The sequence below is a fragment of the Semicossyphus pulcher genome, unplaced genomic scaffold (assembly GCF_022749685.1).
Source record: "Semicossyphus pulcher isolate SPU_LCO1_2020_fin unplaced genomic scaffold, fSemPul1.0.p SCAF_24, whole genome shotgun sequence".
Taxonomy (NCBI): domain Eukaryota; kingdom Metazoa; phylum Chordata; class Actinopteri; order Labriformes; family Labridae; genus Semicossyphus; species Semicossyphus pulcher.
The window spans coordinates 5,896,142-5,915,850 of NW_027211698.1; the positions used below are offsets into that span (position 1 = coordinate 5,896,142).

A 19,709-nucleotide genomic window follows, 5' to 3' on the forward strand; every position below is an offset into this window, starting at 1 on the left:
GATACCGATAATGTGCAGATAATATCGTGCATCCCTGCTACTTAGTGCTACAAATATATCAGTACAATTATACTAACATTTAACTCACCGAAAAGCTGGAGCACGGACTTCTTGCACGGACAGAAGTTCCATAAATCCCACAGAGAGAGAGAATATTTGTCCTCTAAAGGCTCCAACAACACAAACAAGGCAAGTAAAGTTTAGCGTGTGTCTGTGTTGACGTCTAGCAGACAACCAGCAGTATTCACTCCTATAATTTAAGGCTTAATATAATTAAAACAGGTGAGTTATATAGAAATTCAACCCCCCGTACAGTTATCTAGAACTGTAAATTTAGCTATTAATAACTAATAAACGTTTACTTCTGTTGTAAAAATGGGCATTTTCCCATCTGCTGTAATGTTCTTGTTTTCTGGAGCCTCAAGTGGACACTCGAGGTACTGCAGTTTTTCTGCACATTGCATTGCCTTCATTTTTCAACACCCGAGGTTGCTGGTTAATTTAAACGTAATCAAATATTGCTAGCATAGACATAAATAAGCTTCTAAACAGGCAGAGTTATAATGGGAGCAATGTATCGCCTTGATAAACGCAATATATTGAATCGTAACCCTTGTTAAAGCTTGTCGAACTCTGGTGTTCCAGGTGCACGAACTCGTCTGCTTGAGTAGTAGTCGGCATGAGCACTCATAGAACTGGAGTAACATCCAGTAACTGCTATTTTCCCCAGCTTCGTTTGCCTCATCATTTCCTGACAGCTTGTGATTGAAAGACTAAATCCACATAAGTCGCACAGTAAGCAGGAAATTAAGGTTATATTTAGCAAATATACATCCCTGGTGTTATTGTTGCTGTGGATGTTCGTGCTTTCTGTTTTCATAAAGTGGTTAGGATTAAGGCTGGAATGTGTGCGGATGGCTTCAAGATATTGCAGATGATTTAAGAACCGGCCAATCAAAAGAAAGAGAGCCTCGAGGGAGGGTGGCCTTAAAGGGACAGGAGCTAAAACGGCGTGTTTCAGACAGAGGCTGAACTGAGCGGCTGCATAAAGTGCTGCTATAAGATAAATAAGGATTTTTTTATACTGTGTATCAGGCGAAGCTACTCTAATTGAGTCCCAGAAGGAAAATGTAGTGCTGGAATTGAGCACAGTAGGTGCCCTTTAACACTGTTAACAGAACCAGGAAGTAGTTTTGAGTCACTGTGTGGCTCTTGCTGTTTTTACCATAGAAATATCTTCTCTCTTTGTTCTCTTACCTTGTTGTAGAGTCCTTTATTCTCTCGTCCCAGCTGGACCAATGTCACAGTCGTAAATAAATCATCAGTGAAAAAGTACTCGAGCTGAATAACACCACAAAGCTCATTTGTCCCTTGTATGGCCGTCACTTGATGGACTTCTCTGTTCTTTCTGCTTCTAACTTCTTAGATCTTCTGTTTGACATTAAAGATAATCATCCTCAGTGTATGAGTGTTTGTGTATTTCCAGGGAAAAACCTGATAAATATTGATTCCTTTCAGGTTTTGTGGGTCAACCTGAGCAAACCTTCTCTTCCTCCTCGCTATTTCACACTTTGTGTTACACAAGATCGACACTGATGAATGAGCTGGCAGCTTGTTCTGATTTTGCCAAATGTAATAAAGAAATAAGAAAAGTGGCATACATTGTGTTCCAGCTGTATTGCCTGTCATCCAGCGGCAGGTAATATAGATAATGCTCACATAATTTAATTTACTGTTGAATGGGAATCAGTGTTTCTCGGGAAAGCTGTCAGGGCTCCCTTAATTTAATTCATATCCCTATCTGGATATCTTTTCAAATCCTACACGAAATGTCACACAGAATATATTTTATTTTATGGTTAAAGGAGCAGAGAGAATAATGATTTTATTACGGCTGCCTCCTTATCAAAATAGATATCGCATACATACACAATCAAGGATAACTCCACAGTAAAATATAGAAGTAAAAGTACAACACTTGAAGTGCCTTAAAATTTTGCAGATTCTTATTTCTTATACATTTTTTAAAAGTAATGATTTACATCAAAATGCCTCTGAAGCAAAATGTATTCACATTCTCCATATTTTGACTCGACTCCAAACAGTTGACAGTTTAAAGACTGTACCAGACGGGGACAATGGTTTTTACCACCAACAATACAGCATCAGTCGGGCTATGTTGACATATACACCAATCAGCTATAACATTATCACCACCTGCCTAATATTGTATAGGTCCCCCATTTGCCAAAACAGCCCTGACCCATCGAGCGTGGACTCCACTAGACCTGTGAAGGTGTGCTGAGGTATCTGGCACCAAGACGTGAGCAGCAGATCCTTTAAGTTGCAAGGTGGGGCCTCCATGGATCGGACTTGTTTGTCCAGTACATCCCACAGATGCTCCATTGGATTGAGATCTGGGGAATCTGGAGGCCAAGTCAACACCTTGAACTCGTCGCGTTCCTCAAACCATTCCTGAACCATGTCTGCAGTGTGGCAGGGCGCATCATCCTGCTGAAAGAGGCCACTGCCATTAGGGAATACTGTTTCCGTGAAGGGGTGGACTTGGTCTGCAGCAATGTTTAGGTAGGTGGTACGTGTCAAAGTAACATCCACATGAACGGCAGGACCCAAGGTTTCCCAGCAGAACATTGCCCAAAGCATCACACTGACTCCGCCGGCTCGCCTTCTTCCCATTGTGCATCCTGGTGCCATGTCTTGCTCAGGTGCCGGCCATCCACATGATGGAAAAGAAAACGTGATTCATCAGACAGGCCGCCTTCTTCCATCGCTCCATGCTCCAGTTCTGATGCTCATGTGCCCATTGTAGGCGCTTTCAGTGGTGGACAGGGGTCAGCATGGGCACCCTGACCGGTCTGCAGCTATGCAGCCCCATACACAACAACCTGTGATGGTCTGTGTGTTCTGACACCTTTCTATCAGAACCCGCAATAACTCTTTCAGCAGTTTGAGCTTCAGTAGCTTGGATCAAACCACACAGGCCAGCCTTCACTCCCCACATGCATCAGTGAGTCTTGGCCGCCCATGACCCTGTCGCCGGTTCACCGGTTTCCTTCCTTGGACCTCTTTTGGTAGGTCCTGACCCCTGCAGACGGGAACACCCCAGAAGAGCTGCAGGTTAGGAGATGCTCTGACACAGTCGTCACTGTCACAATTTGGCCCTTATCAAAGTCGCTCACATCCTGACACTCGCCCATTTTTCCTGCTTCCAACACACCAACATCAAAGACAAAATGTTCACTTGCTGCCTAACGTATCCCACCCACTGACAGAGGCCATTGTAACGAGATAATCAATGTTATTCGCTTCATCTGTCAGTGGTCATAATGTTATAGCTCATCGGTGTAAGCACTACACTGTATGTGAAACGAAAAGTTGTGGGCCCAGTATATAGCCTTGTGGAACCCCAAATTAATTACCATATAATCTCATTTATTTTCTGCAAACTGTAGATTTTTATCCAAGTAACTTCTTGAACATTTGAAAAGATACATATGCCTGTAGATGAGAGAGATACATCTGTGGTATCAAATGTTTTTTTTAAACCAATGAATACACTAAACTGCAAAGTGTTCTTGTTATTTCCCTTTTATCACTGATGCAAAACAAGCCGGTCTGTGTGAATGCACTTCTGTCAAAATATTAAGTTTGCAAGTGTCAGGTTGTCATGACACATTAGGGTCTAGACAGTAAACATTTAAACTCAGCCACTGAAGGGTAGCGCAAATATTACACTTCCATTTAACACTGTTATTCTAGATTAACAGATTTCTGTCTGTCTGTCATACCTCTTTTATTTCATCGCATTACATTAGTTTTTGTTGGAAGAGCAGAGAATTAAGGAAAGCTTGCACTTACAATGGGAGAGAGTATAAAAGCTTCTCACACAGGGCGGATACAGTCAGTGTATTCCCTTTTGGCCACAGGAGCTTTGGATGTGCAGATAATGATACTGCAACAACACGGCAACCATGATTCAGGACCTGCCCCGCCCCCACACTTTTATTGGCTTTCATCCCTCAGAAACCGTCAGGGCTTTACAAGGATTCACATAATACAGAATCAACTCACTGCAGTCTGTGGACCTCAATTCATTTATCACTGCAGCCACTTCATTCTTCTCCAGTTTGATGCTTTATTGTGCCACATGGCCGGGGTCACTGCATCGGTTGTGATGGAGGAGCCATGAAAAGGATGCAAGGTTCCCATAGAAGGCTCCAGAAACAGCCCTGAAAGGTTTCAAATGGAGCTCAGGCTAAGAGGCTCGCTTTATGTTTCTTTATTTGCCCTCTAAAATATTCAAAACCATAAGCTTGTGGTATAAACTGACAAAATATTATGGGTCGGTGGATGGTTTAAAGTGCACTGATGGCCAAGTTGATTTAAAACCACTTAGCCCGCACTCTGCAGCCCTTTGCATCCCTCTTATCTAACGTAGCGTATGACTCGCCGAAACCAGCATCCGTACACACAGCTCTGTCCCTCCTCTCTGTTTGTGTTTTCCTCGCTGGATACTTTATCACCACAGACTTCAAATGTGTGGGCTAAGCCTGCTGCAGGGTCCTCCTCAGATCACAAGCAAAAGCAAAGGAGGGCAGGGTGGCTGCGAGATTTGCAGACACTCATTTTAGCTCAATGGTGATTTTTTTCTGATTAAGTCCTTGGGCCGTCCACGAGCTCGTCTTTGAGCCTATTGCTATCTCTTTACACCCAGCACAGGGGTAAGTTATCTCATAATGAAATAGTCGTCAGAAATAGCTTACTCCTCTGTGAATGCATTGAGTCAGGCAGTAAACAAAGCTGTGGCTCTCTCTCACCAGTTTAGAAAAGAGCTGCGGGGCAGCGGAGTCCAAACAACATGAATAATTTAAGTGGATTTCCGGTAGTGTTTAACCTGGGCTCTGTTTAACATATCTTCAGGTTTGACTGACTAAAAGGTACAAACAGTTTTGGACGTCTCCAGTAGATGTGTTCATCCTGCAGCAGTGAAACAGGCTGTAATGGCTGCAACATAATCCTTGATGGATCAAATTGCGTCCACTAAAGGTTCTTGTTGTTTCCACTGACAGGCTCAGATTGTTATTCTAAGTGTGTGACAACATTACAGAAAGGATCCCTACAGAGATAGACCTTTTTGTTACAGAGGAAGATGATTTTTTTAACCATAAACAGACGTTACATCGCTCTCTACAAACACACCAGACTCCATTGACAAAAACAGTAATTTTAGCTGGCAGAACACAGGAGTTACTGCTCTGCTGCTGCCTTGATTTGTTAGTTATTTTGTGTTACTGTGTGATTTATAATGAGTTAGCTAACATATAAAACTAATCAAATAACCAGTGAAAGCAGCAGTAGCGCAGCAGTAGAACAGCAACCTTTTGGTTCTGCAAGGTAAAATTACAGTTTTTTCAATGGAGTCTGGTGGCTTTGAATGTTGCAGCTGTTATAGCCTGTTTCCCGCTGCCAGCTGCAGCAGTCTACTGGAACAATTACAAACCTTTTTGCACCAGAAACAGACGTTTCATCGCTCTCTTCAAAGCCACCAGACTCCATTGATAAAATCACTAATTTAACTTAGCAGAACTCTGGAGTTGCTGGTTTACCGCTACCTTTATTAGTTAGCTTCTTTGTGTTATTATGTGTCCTGGGTGTTTTCCATAAAAGGTTGGTGCACATCCAACACACTATTGCTGTGGCCCAGTGGTAGATTCGGTCGTCTTTCAATCGGAAGGTCGGATGTTCGATCCCCAGCTCCCTCATGCTACATGTCGAAGTGTCCTTGGGCAAGACACCGAACCCCAAACTGAACTGATCGAGAAGCAGGTGACCAGCAACTCCCATGTTTGGCAAGATACAATTACAGTTTTTGTCAATAGAGCTCTATAAAAAATATATCCTTTTTTCACCTTAAGAAGACCAGACTCCATTGATAAAAACAGTGATTTCACCTCCAAGAACTCTTGACTTGTTGGTCTAACGCTGCTTCGGTTGGTCAGTTTGTTTATGTAATCTTGTTGTGTGGGATTCGGCTGCCTTTTTAAAACAACAAGTCACACAGGTATAAAAAAAGAATGATCCATGCTGTGGGAGTTCAGCTATTCCATGTTGTAGTTAAATTACTGTTTTTGTCAATGGGGTCTGGTGGCTTTAAAAAGGAAAGATGTAAGAGCTTTTTTTAAGGTCTATCTCTGTAGGGATCCTTTCTGTAATGTTGTCACACACTTAGAATAACAATCTGAGCCTGTCAGTGGAAACAACAAGAACTTTTGGTGGACGCACTTTGATTGAAACAGGATTAAGTTGCACAGTGCGAGCTGCAGAAATCTACAGCTGTGATTCCAAAACATTTTGTGCTATTAGTCACATAGACCTTAAATTATATCAAAAAAAGCCCCTGGTATCAATACAGGAATTGGCCTTTAACTGCGCTGAATTAAAATGGGTCATAACAGGCCTTTGTAGTGTTGTGTTGTTTATGCAACCAGTCATTAGAACTGGGCCTTGGGGAGGGAAAGGCCTCAGAATCAACCTTGAACCTCTGTTGGTTGTTTGTGTAGCCTCTGAGACAACACACTAACACACACCCTGAATGTACACACGCCGCTCCTGTCCTCCGTCGTAAAGCTTCGTCGATCATCAGCGCTGGCTTTATTTCTGCTCTCCACATCGAGATGATGAAACGTTACACATCCTGCTCTGAAGCTGCCCCCGGCTCTGCGATCATTTAGAAGATGTGGTCGGCGATCTGTCACTGTCGCTTATTCACTCCCCGCTGCTCCCAGGACACAGATGCATGTATGATGCACGCTCACATAGAACTGTTTGACACATACGTCTGTGCGTAGCAGCTGTAATGCAGCCTCATTTTATACCTACTGTAATGTTATATGTGTATATTCATGGCTCTGCAGGGAACAAGCGCAGCGACGTCTGAGTAAAGCACCGGGTCTTTTTATGCGTCATGTGTAGTTGAATCATTACAGGCTTCGAGGCGATGTGTGAAATGTTTTTCATGAGGCATCTAATATGTCTTATTTTTGTACAGTACACATTTCCCTCCTGCTCTTTTATAGAAGCAGGAAAAGAGGACGGACCTTCGGCAGACGTCTTTCCCCTGCACGTAAACACTAACATGTTCTCAGAGTTATCTCTATACCGTATTTTTCCTGCCCGGTATCGATTCCAGATTCCTTAACCTAGACGATCCACCCATACTGAGCTCCACTTTCTTTACCTGAATGTGGTGCATCATGGGTAATGTCAGTGTGGACTTTGGGAGTTGGGTGGATAGGGCGTCTCTGTACAGCGTCTCTGTTCTGGGTGTCTGACTCGACGCTGGACGAGGAGTAGCTCGTTCTTCCTCTCGGCCTTCACACACTCATCATGCTGCACTTTGCGGCGCAGACGCAGGTGTCATGACCTCTTTGCTGATTATTGTTTCTTCTTAACGTCACTTAAAACCTGAAACACCTCCAAACAAGCGCTGACGAGGTCTGCTCTCTTCAGCGTAACAACAAGCAGCGTTCAAAACACGTCTGAGCGTTAGCAGCCCGCACAACACTTCAAAGGCGTAACATCAGATCAGGATGGTTTGAGCTCGTAATGTAAAACAACTCTACCTGTTTTCAACAGCTGCTGTAACCACGACAACCACAGACGCATTCAGCTGAAAGTCGAGAGTTAACACGGTCACTCGTTGTTCACTCTTCCACTCTAAAGCGCCACTGCGAGGTAGGCGCTCATCACATGACATGCCGGCTCCCCCAGAAGTGAAGCCCACACCTCTCCATCGCCCCCTGGAGGAGCGGCTGTTAGTTTAGGGAGCGCTTGATTTGATATGCAGCAGAGTTTTGTACGGGCGGAGCATTTTTAAATGTTGATATCAACGTCAATCGTGTTTCCTTAATCGTAGGAAGCTCTAATTTATATAATAAACATAAATACGGTCACATGTTTAACTTTAGGTCATAGGAGTCATCTATCTTGATGGATACTTGCATTAATTTATGCATTATCTCCACAGTGCACCAGTGCAGGTAATAATCCATCAGTCCACCTCTCCTAGAGAAATAAATGAAACTTATGATTCTGTCCTTAAGCTCAGAATTAGCAGATTTGTCAATATGAACTTGTCTAACCCTGAACGTCTCTATAAAGCAAGCTAACAGATGAACCCGGGTCGTTACAGCAGGCAGCACAGGACTGAACTAACCGTGTGATATTCCTCTGTGTTGTCTCCAAACGCTGTTCTTGTATTTGTTGTATTTCTGTCTGAAAAACATCCAGAACACAAGATTTGTCTTTGAGTTACACCATCAACAGAGCGCTGTGCCCCGTTTGACTCGCAGCGCGTTCGTGTTCGCGGGTTTTGTCAGCGTGTGACACCGAGGTGAAGGCGGCGTGTCGGCGGCATGTGTGACAGCGTGTCAGCCTGACAGTTAACACGGCCGAGGAATGAATCTGTCACCGAGGAGACGTTCACCACAGAATCCATTTAATGGCTCTGAGCTGTCGAGTAAACACAGATGATCTCTTATACACTATATGTGAATCCATGGAAGACTTTTCTTTGTAGTAACTTTTTCGCTGTTGGCTTTTTGGCACCGGCCTGTGTTTTTATGCTGCAGCAGGTTTTGTGCTTCAGTATTTGGCTCCCAGCTTCAGGTCTGATAACCACTTTATGTGGACTGGGATTCAGTTCAAGAAGTGCTGGACTGTTTGATGCTGCTGCCATGTTTTCATCTTGTTGACATCTGCCCATAAACACCCGCTGGAGATGACTGTGGACTGGAATTTGGAGCCTGCAGATAACGTTTGGGTAAAGTTGAATTTATTCTGAAAAGATGAAGGCTGCAGTCGCACAATTTACATCTTTTCACTTTTCTTTGACCACAGCGGAGAACGTCACAAGGTCGAGGAAAAATTTTAAAGGGAAGAGACGACAGCCGCTCCTCCAGGGGGCGCTGGAGAGGTGTGCGCTTCACTTCTGGGGGAGCTGGCGTGTCATGTGATGAGCGCCTACCTCGCAGCGGCAGTTTAGAGTGGAAGAGTAAACTAGGAGTGACCGTGTTAACTCTTGACTTACAGCTGAATGCGTCTGTGGTTGTCGTGGTTACAGCAGCTGTTGAAAACAGGAAGAGAAAACGTAGCTGCTTGTTTTACATTACGAGCTCAAAATATCCTGCTCTGATGTTACGCCTTTGAAGTGTCGTGCGGGCTGCTAACGCTCAGACATGTTTTGAACGCTGCTTGTTGTTACGCTGAAGAGAGCAGACCTCGTCAGCGCTTGTTCGGAGGTGTTTCAGGTTTTAAGTGACTTTAAGAAGAAACAATAATCAGCAAAGAGGTCATGAAACCTGCGTCTGCGCCACAAAGCAACACAACTCACTTGTTGAACAAGCTGCTCCCCGTCCTCCAGCGTCAAGTCAGACATCTAACAGAGATGCTGTACATCCACACAACTCCCAAAGACACACTGACATTACCCATGATGCACCACATTCAGGTAAAGAACCTGATTTTAAGTCTTAGCTTGATGCTAAATGTGTACATGAGCCTGAACGCAGCACCAAAGTGTCGCTCTGTTTATTTTAAATGTGAAAGAATAATAAAAAAAATGTCTCCAAGTCATCAAGCATTAACAAGCGATCAGTTAATTATGCATTTAAAATACTGCCATATTAAGTTGTAAGTTAACGGTGTGCAGCAGAGATTCATGCTACATCAGGCATTAAATCATTATGAGTCGTGCGTTACTTCAGTTTCATATTAGATTTTAATTTGCACGTGTAATAAAAGTCACCAGGAGAGCAAGACCCTGTAAAGCTCATCAAACGGGCTGTGGTAATGTCGCCACGGCTGCTGCAACTTCTCTTTTAAGGCCCATCAGAAGAACACGACAGAGAACCTCAAAACATGATCATTCTGAGGCGACAGTAGTTCACTTCCTGTTTTGTACCTTTTGTAAAGAGTGAGGCAGAATGAAGATCGTTTTAGCCAGCTTCAGGCTCGATTGGCGTCCAATGAGTCGAGTTGGAAATAAAGATAACTCCAGAGAAAAGATTATTCCACATCTTCTCTTCGTGCTCTTATTGTGAAAATCTGTCTGTTTTTATAGCATTAAAACAAACTAAAAAAACAGATATTTGAAGAGTGCAAATAAAGACATATCAATAATGATTTTAATAACGTCTTCAGCTCCTCTACTCTTGACTCATAGCGTCCACCTCGCTGTAATTTCCTGCAGTCTGTTCCCCCTCTCAGAGTCCCTCTACATCTCCTCTAATTCCACTTTAATGCGATCCATAAATTGTTGTGAAAATGTACAAATTTGCCAGCAGCTCCCACTCCTGCACTTAGCATCTTAACACAACAGATTACACATACTTATAGCGCTTTAAGTACTGCACCCATGTGACGGCGGTGCGAGCGTGCACTGTGTGAAGTAATGTGTGATTTCCAGGGGACTGCTAACAAAGGTTCAGCTATAACTCCACAGCTGTGATTGTCTGCCTTCCTCAGAGCGTTGACTCATCTTTATACATCAAACATCCTGTTGTGAATGTACATAACTCCTCAGGGTAACGGCTCATGTCTGATCCTCCCTGTAAGGAAGTGATCTCTGTGATTAGGACGCCGGTGAAGCTGGAATGCAGCAGGAAGTCTTTCAGTCGGGTTTCTCTCATGTTGAGGCGTTTTTATTGAACGGCTGTCCGCAGCCAAACGAGGCCTGGATCGCCTCCAAGTCACATCACGCTGCTGTCATCTCGCCACGGCTCGCTCCTCTAAAAGCCTGCACCGAAAGTGTGTGTGTGAGACAATAGCAGAGGTGCTTGTATCTCTATCTCTTTAAGAGGTGGACTTGTGGGTGCTCGCTCACAGCTCCACCCAGAGGGGAAACACTGTCAGGAGACCAGCTGGCATCGCTTCATTCTTCTGATGCTTTGTTCACTCACATTTACACAGAGCAAGAGTATTTTTTCCCCATTTTTTTCCCCATGTTCTGGTGTGCAAAAGTCTACAGTAGATGTGTTCATCCTGCAGCAGTGAAACAGGCTGTAACGGCTGCAACATAATCCTTGATGGATCAAAGGTCGTCCACTAAAGGTTCTTGTTGTTTCCACTGACAGAGGAAGATTATTTATTTAACCACAAACACTTGCAAACACACCAGACTCCATTCACAAAAACGGTGATTTAAGCTCACAGAACACAGGAGCTGCTGCTCTACTGCTGCCTTGATTTAAGCATTTTGTCGCAAAAAATAATGCAAACAAACTAAACAATTTGAGGCAGAATGGATCAGCGACTTCTTCGTTCTGCAATGTAAAATACTTGTTTTTGTCAATGGAGTTTGGTGGGTTTAAGGAGAGCGCTGTTTTTACTCATAAAAAGGAGGCTACCTTGACAAAAATGCACAACCCTATCTCTCTAAATGAAGTGACATTACATCAGATCTCTTTGCATATAACTTTGCTTCTTTTAAGAAACATTGTGTTGCTCTTTTGCTCTTTTTCAAGAGCTTTTTGTCGCGTCTGCGTCCGCTAAAAGTTCTTGTTGTTTCCACTGACAGGCAAGTGTGTGACAACATTACAGAAAGGATCCCTACAGAGATAGACCTTTTTGTTACAGAGGAACATGATTTTTTTAACCACAAACTGACGTTACATCGCTCTCTGCAAACACACCATACTCCATTCACAAAAACAGTGATTTTAAGCTTACAGAACTCTGGAGTTTCTGGTGCACAAACTGGACTTTTTTTTCCAGCTCATCTCTTTCTCCACACTGTCAGAATGATGTTTATAATGTCAAACAGCCATGTTGCAGATGTTGCAGATGTGTCTCTGGAGCTTGGTGTCTATTGTTCTTCCAGCGCCAGCACCGCTGTTTGACGCACCAGAACTACAAGCTCGAATTTGTTTTGTCTAAACCTTTTGCTTGTCTTCCAATCTAGTTACGTAACGATGCTACGAAATGAGAAAATGGCATCCCAAAAGCCCAAAGATCTGCCTGCGTGAACCCAAAGAAAAGTGGTAGAACATTTGAGGAACTACAAACAAAGCATGTTCGGCAGTTAGCGCGTATTAACGTGTAGGTTTCAGGCTGGATTCGCTCCTTGTTGGATCTATTTTTGTAAAGAAATGTGAGAGAACGTGAGCAGAAGCATTATGGAGGATATACTGTACATGTTGGAGTTTGACCTTGGAAAGCAGTGGCGTTTTCCCCACGTTCCCCTGTTTACCTCAGTGAGTGGACTCGCTCTGATGGTCTATGAATTTGTGTTATGAGGATTTATGTTGGCTCAAAAAGCTGGTTAAACTGTTTTCCCTCTAAAATGTTGATAAAGTGAGTTTCAGTGGATTTACCTTGTTACATTTTTATGAGCCTGTGTCGCTCTGTGGCTCGGTTTAACAAGCAGAACACCTCGGCCGCGTGTGACAGCCGCTGTTACAAAGTGGTTTTGGGCCAGAGTCAGCAGTTCGCAGCCACTGATGCTGCTGTGATTCCTGCTGCAGTCGCTCTGGGTAGAAATATGCACACTAAACTGTTCTGTGTGACAGTAACAGGTGGGTAAATGTACCAAATAGACCAGGTTTATTTTTACAGGTTGACCCCATTTACACAGCAGCTGCCTCATGCATTTTCAAACAGCTGTAGAGCTGGTTAGGAAATCATGTAAAACCGGCCAATTTTAGCCTGATTTATACTCTTATGTTGAATCTGCACAAAGACTCTGCTGCTGTGATGTTTATACTTGAGCTCTGGTTTGTCTGCGTTGCTAAAATGCTCGTAAGTAGAGGGGTTTCTATGCCACTGATCACTTCCTGTACTTAAATCAATGGCAGAGTTGGAGCTAAGAGGTTGAACAACAAAATGTGCACTCACAGTGTGCAGACAAGCCTTGAGATTGGTAATAACCATTTTGGTAGATCTGCAGATTACCTGGAGGTAGCATCTGTAGATTGGGTGCGACACTACCAAAGAGAAGAATCCTAGATGTTCCCGTCCACGGCACATCTATCTCTGTCAGTACCTCTCTCAATCGGACAACAAAATTGCCTTTGGGAGTGTCAGTACCCCATCCGTCCCGGCTGCCCGATCCCTTCCCGAACCTGTTTTACGACACTGCCTGATCTGTTCGGGCATTGCTCGACTCGAGAGAGTTGTGTTCGTGTGCTGGCGGTCAAATTGGCGTGTAACATTGGATTAGAGAGTTGTGTCATTGGGTTGGCTGTCAAATTAGCTAGTTTTACCAAATTAGCTAATTAGTAGAGTTCTTTTAACAATCAATGTTAATAAAACAAGCAGTTGTGCAACTTTTCTGTGCTTTTATGTTGGCTAATAATGGCCACGTACTGTTATGTGTATTTTAGGTACAAATCCGGCAGGAATACTGTAAGTATGAGCATGCGCAGAATGGATTGGGCAGCCGGGACCGATGGGGTACTGACAGGGAGCAACAGATGTTTTTTCAGGGCTTTTGGTGGAGCCAGCAGTTATTCAGATAAGCCATGATTATTGGTTAGTGTTTACAGTCCGACGAGTGACTTGAGACGTGAGATTGAAGTAGGAGTGGACAGACGACAGACCGCCAATGTGTTCCTGGATGGCATCACGGCTGAGTCGTTCTGGACTTCTTTGCAGCAGATATCCCACGCCTGCTGGACTGCTCTTGGGCAATGCAACTCGGACTATAAAGGGACACCGGAACGTCCTGTCCCACGCCTGCAGAATCTGTATTCATCAGCAGGATTTGTTTGAGAGGTTGTACTGAACACAGAGACGCCATGTGGAGTCCTGGCACCAGCGCTGTGCGGTCTCAACAACCAGTAAGATGTGTCTTTGAGAGTGGATGCACAAACCTTTTCAATGGTGAATGCTTCTTGGATGCATTTCTACCTGACCTTTCAGATCTGCTCGTAAACGTGAAGAGTAGGACTGTAGTTTAGATGTTTCTTTGTGTCACACTTGGCAGAATCTCAGCGTTGCCCGTTCAGCTATAAAGAATTTGTAACGTCCATCTCTAATCCGCCCGAGCCATCGATCCACTGTGAGCTGCAACACATCTTTGTGTCCTCCCGTCCGCTTCATTGCTGCACATTGGAAGCAGATTAAAGGGTCATTTTTCTGGCTCGCTGGGTAATTACCAGTTTTAATTGCTCCCAATCAGGGGACTTAGCAAACGGCCCTCTGTTGTGTACTCTCAGTGTTTCCGCCGACATTGTTCCACATCCTCCAGTTTCAAGCTTAGTGACATCACAGAAGTCAATTAGGTTTTGAAGAGACTGGAGGAGTCGTCTTTGTTCTACCTGAGTATTACAGCTGACATGAACAAAGGTGCTTAAGGCTTTCTCTCAGACTTATGTGCAGCTTTAGACTCATTGTACGTCTGTTTCCTTTATTCTCGCTGAAGTGCTGCTTCCGACTACAAACTCGGTAATGAATTCACTTTGCACTCTTTGGAGTTTAAACAAAGAGGCATTCAAATTCAGGTTGTGGTGAGGGTTCCTTTTTTCAGTAAAAGAAGCATGCATGGTGCCCCCACTGGCCCCACGAATAAAGGCTGAATGTACTGGGAAAATAAATAAAGAATAAGGCCTTGGTGTGCGTTCTATAAACTTGTAAAGATGATGATAAATGGATGACTTCATTACGTGTCTCTGCCTTTCTTATCAATGTTTTAAAATGTAAATTGTGTTGCTTAAATGACCAGGAACGCATTCAGCAATCCGACATGCCCCAGATGACTATTCTAATAATAATTATATTGCGACTAAGATTTCAGGAGATTAATCTTGATTGTGTGACTTCCAATTAACCGGCGAGATTGCAACGACCATGCAACGTGAGGCGGAAGGAACACCTGTCGGTTCAACTGCAAACAAACACTTGAGCATTGTTAGGGACCAGAGAGAAACACCTGATTTATCTCTTAAAATAATGTCAGATAAAAATAACAGTTTCTATTCATCCCTGCAGATGAATATTGTATGGATGACTGGGATGACAAAAAGTCTGAACATTACTATTACATATTAAATATTAAATCAAGTGCGATGTAGAAGTATTAATAAGTCGACTCTTCAGGGCCCGGAAAGATTTGTGTATATATTTGACTTTTTAACATTTGGTTGGGGAGCCTTTCATGCAAAGGAACCATTTCAACTACGATTACAATAAAAGCAGCCAGTAGCAGCAGCGATGCCACTGAAGATGCCCGCGCGTTCCAACATAGCAGCTTTTGCGCTCTTCAGGTCAATGCAACCTAAATGGTAAATGAACTGCACTTATTAAAAGCTATTCTCGTCTTCTTCAGACCACTCAAAGCGCTTTTACACTACATGTCACATTCACCCATTCACACACACATTCATACATTACTTTGCATTGAGGCTACTCTGCAAAGTGCCGATCTCCGGTCAGGATTGAACCATTTACTCTCATTTATAGGATATGGCTTTGGGAGCAATGTGGGCTTCAGTGTCTTGCCCAAGGACACTTGGACATGTAGACTGCAGGAGCTTGGGATTGAACCCGCAACCTTCCGACTTGGTGCCTCTGCCACTTAGGCTACATGCTCTATAGTTTTATCCCAAGAGCCATAGCGGCTGTCAATCAGTCCCCTAATAGTTTCCTGCCCTGCCCTTTATTATTGCACATTTGCATTTTATTACTGCACATTTGCACTTTATTATTGCACACTTGCCCTTTATTATTGCACACTTGCCCTTTATTATTGCACATTTGCCCTTTATTATTGCACATTTGCCCTTTATTATTGCGCACTTGCTTTTTATTGTTGCACACTTGCCCTTTATTATTGCAGACTTGCCCTTTATTATTGCACATTTGCCCTTTATTATTGCGCACTTGCTTTTTATTATTGCACATTTGCCTTTTATTATCGCGCACTTGCCCTTTATTATTGCACATTTGCCTTTGATTATTGCACATTTGCCTTTGATTATTGCGCACTTGCCTTTTATTATTGCACATTTGCATTTTATTATTGCACACTTGCCCTTTATTATTGCACATTTGCCTTTTATTATCGCGCACTTGCCTTTTATTATTGCACATTTGCCCTTTATCATTGCACATTTGCACATCGGATCCCACTACCTCGTACTTGTTTCTTTGTTTTCATGTACCTTATTGGCGCTATTTACTTATTTTTATTGCTGCATTGATGGCGAGTTGCACATTTAATTCCATCGTCCCTGGTGCAGTGACAGTAAAGATATTCTATTCTGTTCTAATGTTCAGCAAAACAACTTTACTTCTGCAGAAGAACACTGTTATTCCTAACAGTGATTTATTCCCTCACAGATTTATTCACACTTCCCACCATCGTTCTCTGGACCCTCCTATCTGTTGCTTCTTTTTCAGACAATGAACTGATTTCTTTAACTGCACAAATGTGCACCAAAGCCAATTACACAGTTTTACTTCTTCTATCTCTCAGCCAGTAGTTTTATTCATGAGAGATTCTTTACACGATCCTCATTTAGTTGGCAAAAAAGGCATTTTGGATGGAATTCACTCCTCCTCAGAGTGATTCAGATTCAAGGACTCTTCACTTACCTACTCAGCAACAAAACCATGTTTTCGTTCAGGAACTGGTCTCTGCTCTGTCAGCCTTGTGGAACAGGTAATAAAATATTCAGCACTCAAAATGGTGAATTTAAAAGCTGCTTTGGTCCATATTTCTATGAGTAACCTGTACTCCTGTAAATGTGCAAACTAAAACTTTCATGGGTCAAAGGTCATGTAAAGAATAGTCCCATACTTACACCATGAGAGGGTTAAACTTCTCTTTACGTTGCCCAAAGGTTCACTTTGAAGAACCTTTGACTTGTGACTCTTGCAGAGGTCATATTCTACATATGTAACGTTCTGCAGTGGATGTTTAAAGTGATGTTGGCATGAAATATTATATATGAATTTGTTTAGTTCTTAATGTATAAAACATTTATTCTCAGACTGCTATTTTAGGACCTACAGTTTGCCAGTCTGTTTCCTACCACACATGTACTCCATGTTTTCTTGGCATCCATTCCATGGGTTGCTGTGTTGCTGTAGTTCTGCAGATATTCCGCAGTGAAGTCTTTCATACTGCAGGATGAGTACGGTGCAGGGCAAAGGTCTAAAAGTAAACATTACAGAAAAGTTGGCAGGCGCTGTATCTTTACTGAAGCTGGTAGCTTGATGCCGATGGTTAAAAATGAGAATCTTCATTCAAGTCAGGCGTTAACAGAGCTAATGTCTGGCCAAGCCAGTGGCCATTCAGTGGGTTGCTAGCCTTTGCGTGCTAGTTACCGGCCTAGGAAACTAGTGTCAAGCCAAGCCAAGGGCCAATCAAGTGGGTTGCTTGCTTCGGCTTGCTCCAAGGCTTGGAAACTAATAACTAGCCCAGACATGCTATGAGATGATTAGGCAAGCTGGTGGCCATTCCAGTGGGTTTACCCATTTGCAGCCTTGTAAGCTAATGAGTAGTCAAAACAATAGCTGATCCAGTTGATTACTAGCCTTAGCGTACTTCAGCTACAGAGGCTAATGACTGGACAAATCAGTAGCCTATCCATTGGGTTGCTAGCCTTGATGTACGAGTTTCAAGCCTTCTAAGCTAATGTCTAGCCAAACCAATAGCCCTTCAGTGGGTTACTCTCCTTGGCTTACCAGTTACCAGCCTTGGAAGCTAAAAGCTAGCTGATCCAGCTAGCCTTGATGTACATGTTACTAGCTTCAGAAGCAACGACTGGCAAAATCAGTCGCCCATCCAAAGGGCTGCTTACCTTGGTGTACACTGTGTATGACTCCGGTTGGTTGCTAGCCTCAGTGTGAAAGTAAGCAGCTACAGAAGCTAACAACTAGCCAAGCCAGTAGCCATCCTTTGGGTGGCTAGCCTTGGTGTTCCAGCCTCCTAAGCTAATGGCTGTAGACTAGGCAATATCCCATCCATTGGGTTGCTAGCTTCTTAGCTAGTCACCAGCCAATTCAAAACGAAGCAAATAGCTGATTCAGGAGGATGCTAGCCTTACTAGCCTTGTAAGCTAATACCTTTCCTAGCCTAAGCTTACCATTGACCATTCCAGTAAGCTAATGGACAGCCAAGCAAGTACCCAATCCAAAAGGTTGCTGGGTTAGACGCAGGACTTATCGTGTGGATGTCTTTGACTCCCACACAGTTACCTAAGCGTCTGCATGAGTAAATATAAACGTCTGTTTCCAGCTCAAGTCCTGTTGATTAGCTGGTATTAACTGCTCCTCCTCTCCTTCCCCTCTTCCTGCCTGCTCTCTCCTCTCTCTGATTATTGGATACTGAAAAATGATTAACCTCCCGCTGAAGGTTCAGACGTGTTAATTCACTGCAGCTGTTGGAACGTCCTTGTCAAACACGTGCAGAAATGAGCATTTCAAGCGCTGATTAGCCTCCGTGATTTTCATATTTCCACTTGTGTCGGCGTGTTGCGGTGACAGAGTTCTGCCTCGTCGGCTTCTAAAGAGTTTAATAGTCGGGATTGACTGCAGCAGCCACGTGATTCAACACAGATTTCACACAGAGGGACAGTTTCCTCTGACATCTAAGAGGATAAATGTTTCCCCCCCTGCTGTGAAATCCACAAGTTCTGGGTATAATCTCCTATCTTTTCAGGCAGTAATCCTCATTGTGCGAGATATAAGATCATTCAGTATAAGGTTTTATGTTGAGCCGACTCCTGTCAGGACAGGAAACGCCGCCGTGTCGAGTTGTGTTGGCGCAGCCGTGGCTGTCGTTGCTTGTTAGTTCATCTGCTGTGAGGATGTCCATCTGTGCGGCCAGCAGTGCAGCCATGATGTATTTGTGTGCACGTAAACACATGTATGTCTAAGAGTACATCATTTAAACTAGAGAGCTGGAACATTTAGCTTTTTAACCCAACACAAGAGGACGTCCTGTGGGCGGATCATCGTCCGCATAATCCTCTTTAAACAGATCTACAATAAAAACCATCATAGCTAGAGCCTTCATTCTTTTTGCAACAGAAGGCTGAGGTTTCCGTCTTCAGCTCCATCACGTTGGACGTTCATTGATGAAATCCTTATATTGCTGTAAGTGCGGTTTAAAAAGGGGTGATAACATGCTGCACGTACAGTCGGCCACATTCTCGCCGGGGGAAATCATTGTTTGCATGTATCTTGAATAAAAACCGTAATAGCTAGACCATAACTTATAAAACAAGATTGCCTTTACCTTTTCCTGATTCTAGAGATGTGACACATTTGAAGATACTCCAAGAAATGGCATCACAATCAGTACAAATACAAACGCATGCGCTGTGTTTCTACTGCAGGCAAAACGCCTTTATATCTCGGGAATATCTCAAAACTGACGATATTAAAGAGGTCAAATAAACTTCTGGAGTGTTATTATGCTTCATTGACATGCATATCGGTTTAGCTTAGGTTGTATTGATTCTAGGGATATAAGGAATGTGAGAATAATCCAGGAAATGACATCACAATAAGCAAAAATACAAGTGTAGACACTGGATGATCGCAGAGCTTTAGCATGTTCTGCACACTAACACACTCCTTCTCATTACGTACCTCCTTAAGTCTTCCCGCTGTCCTAGTCCGAGTCTTCATCTCTCCGACACAGCGGGAACACAAGCGTAGCATCATTGGAACATTAACCTGAT

The 19,709-nt window shown here is 43.3% G+C and overlaps 1 protein-coding gene across 1 annotated transcript in view; it reads left to right on the forward strand.

The window, feature by feature from the left end:
- pudp (pseudouridine 5'-phosphatase) overlaps positions 1–19,709 on the forward strand; it is a 35,959-nt gene that overhangs the window by 15,593 nt on the left and 657 nt on the right. The window lies entirely within an intron of this gene.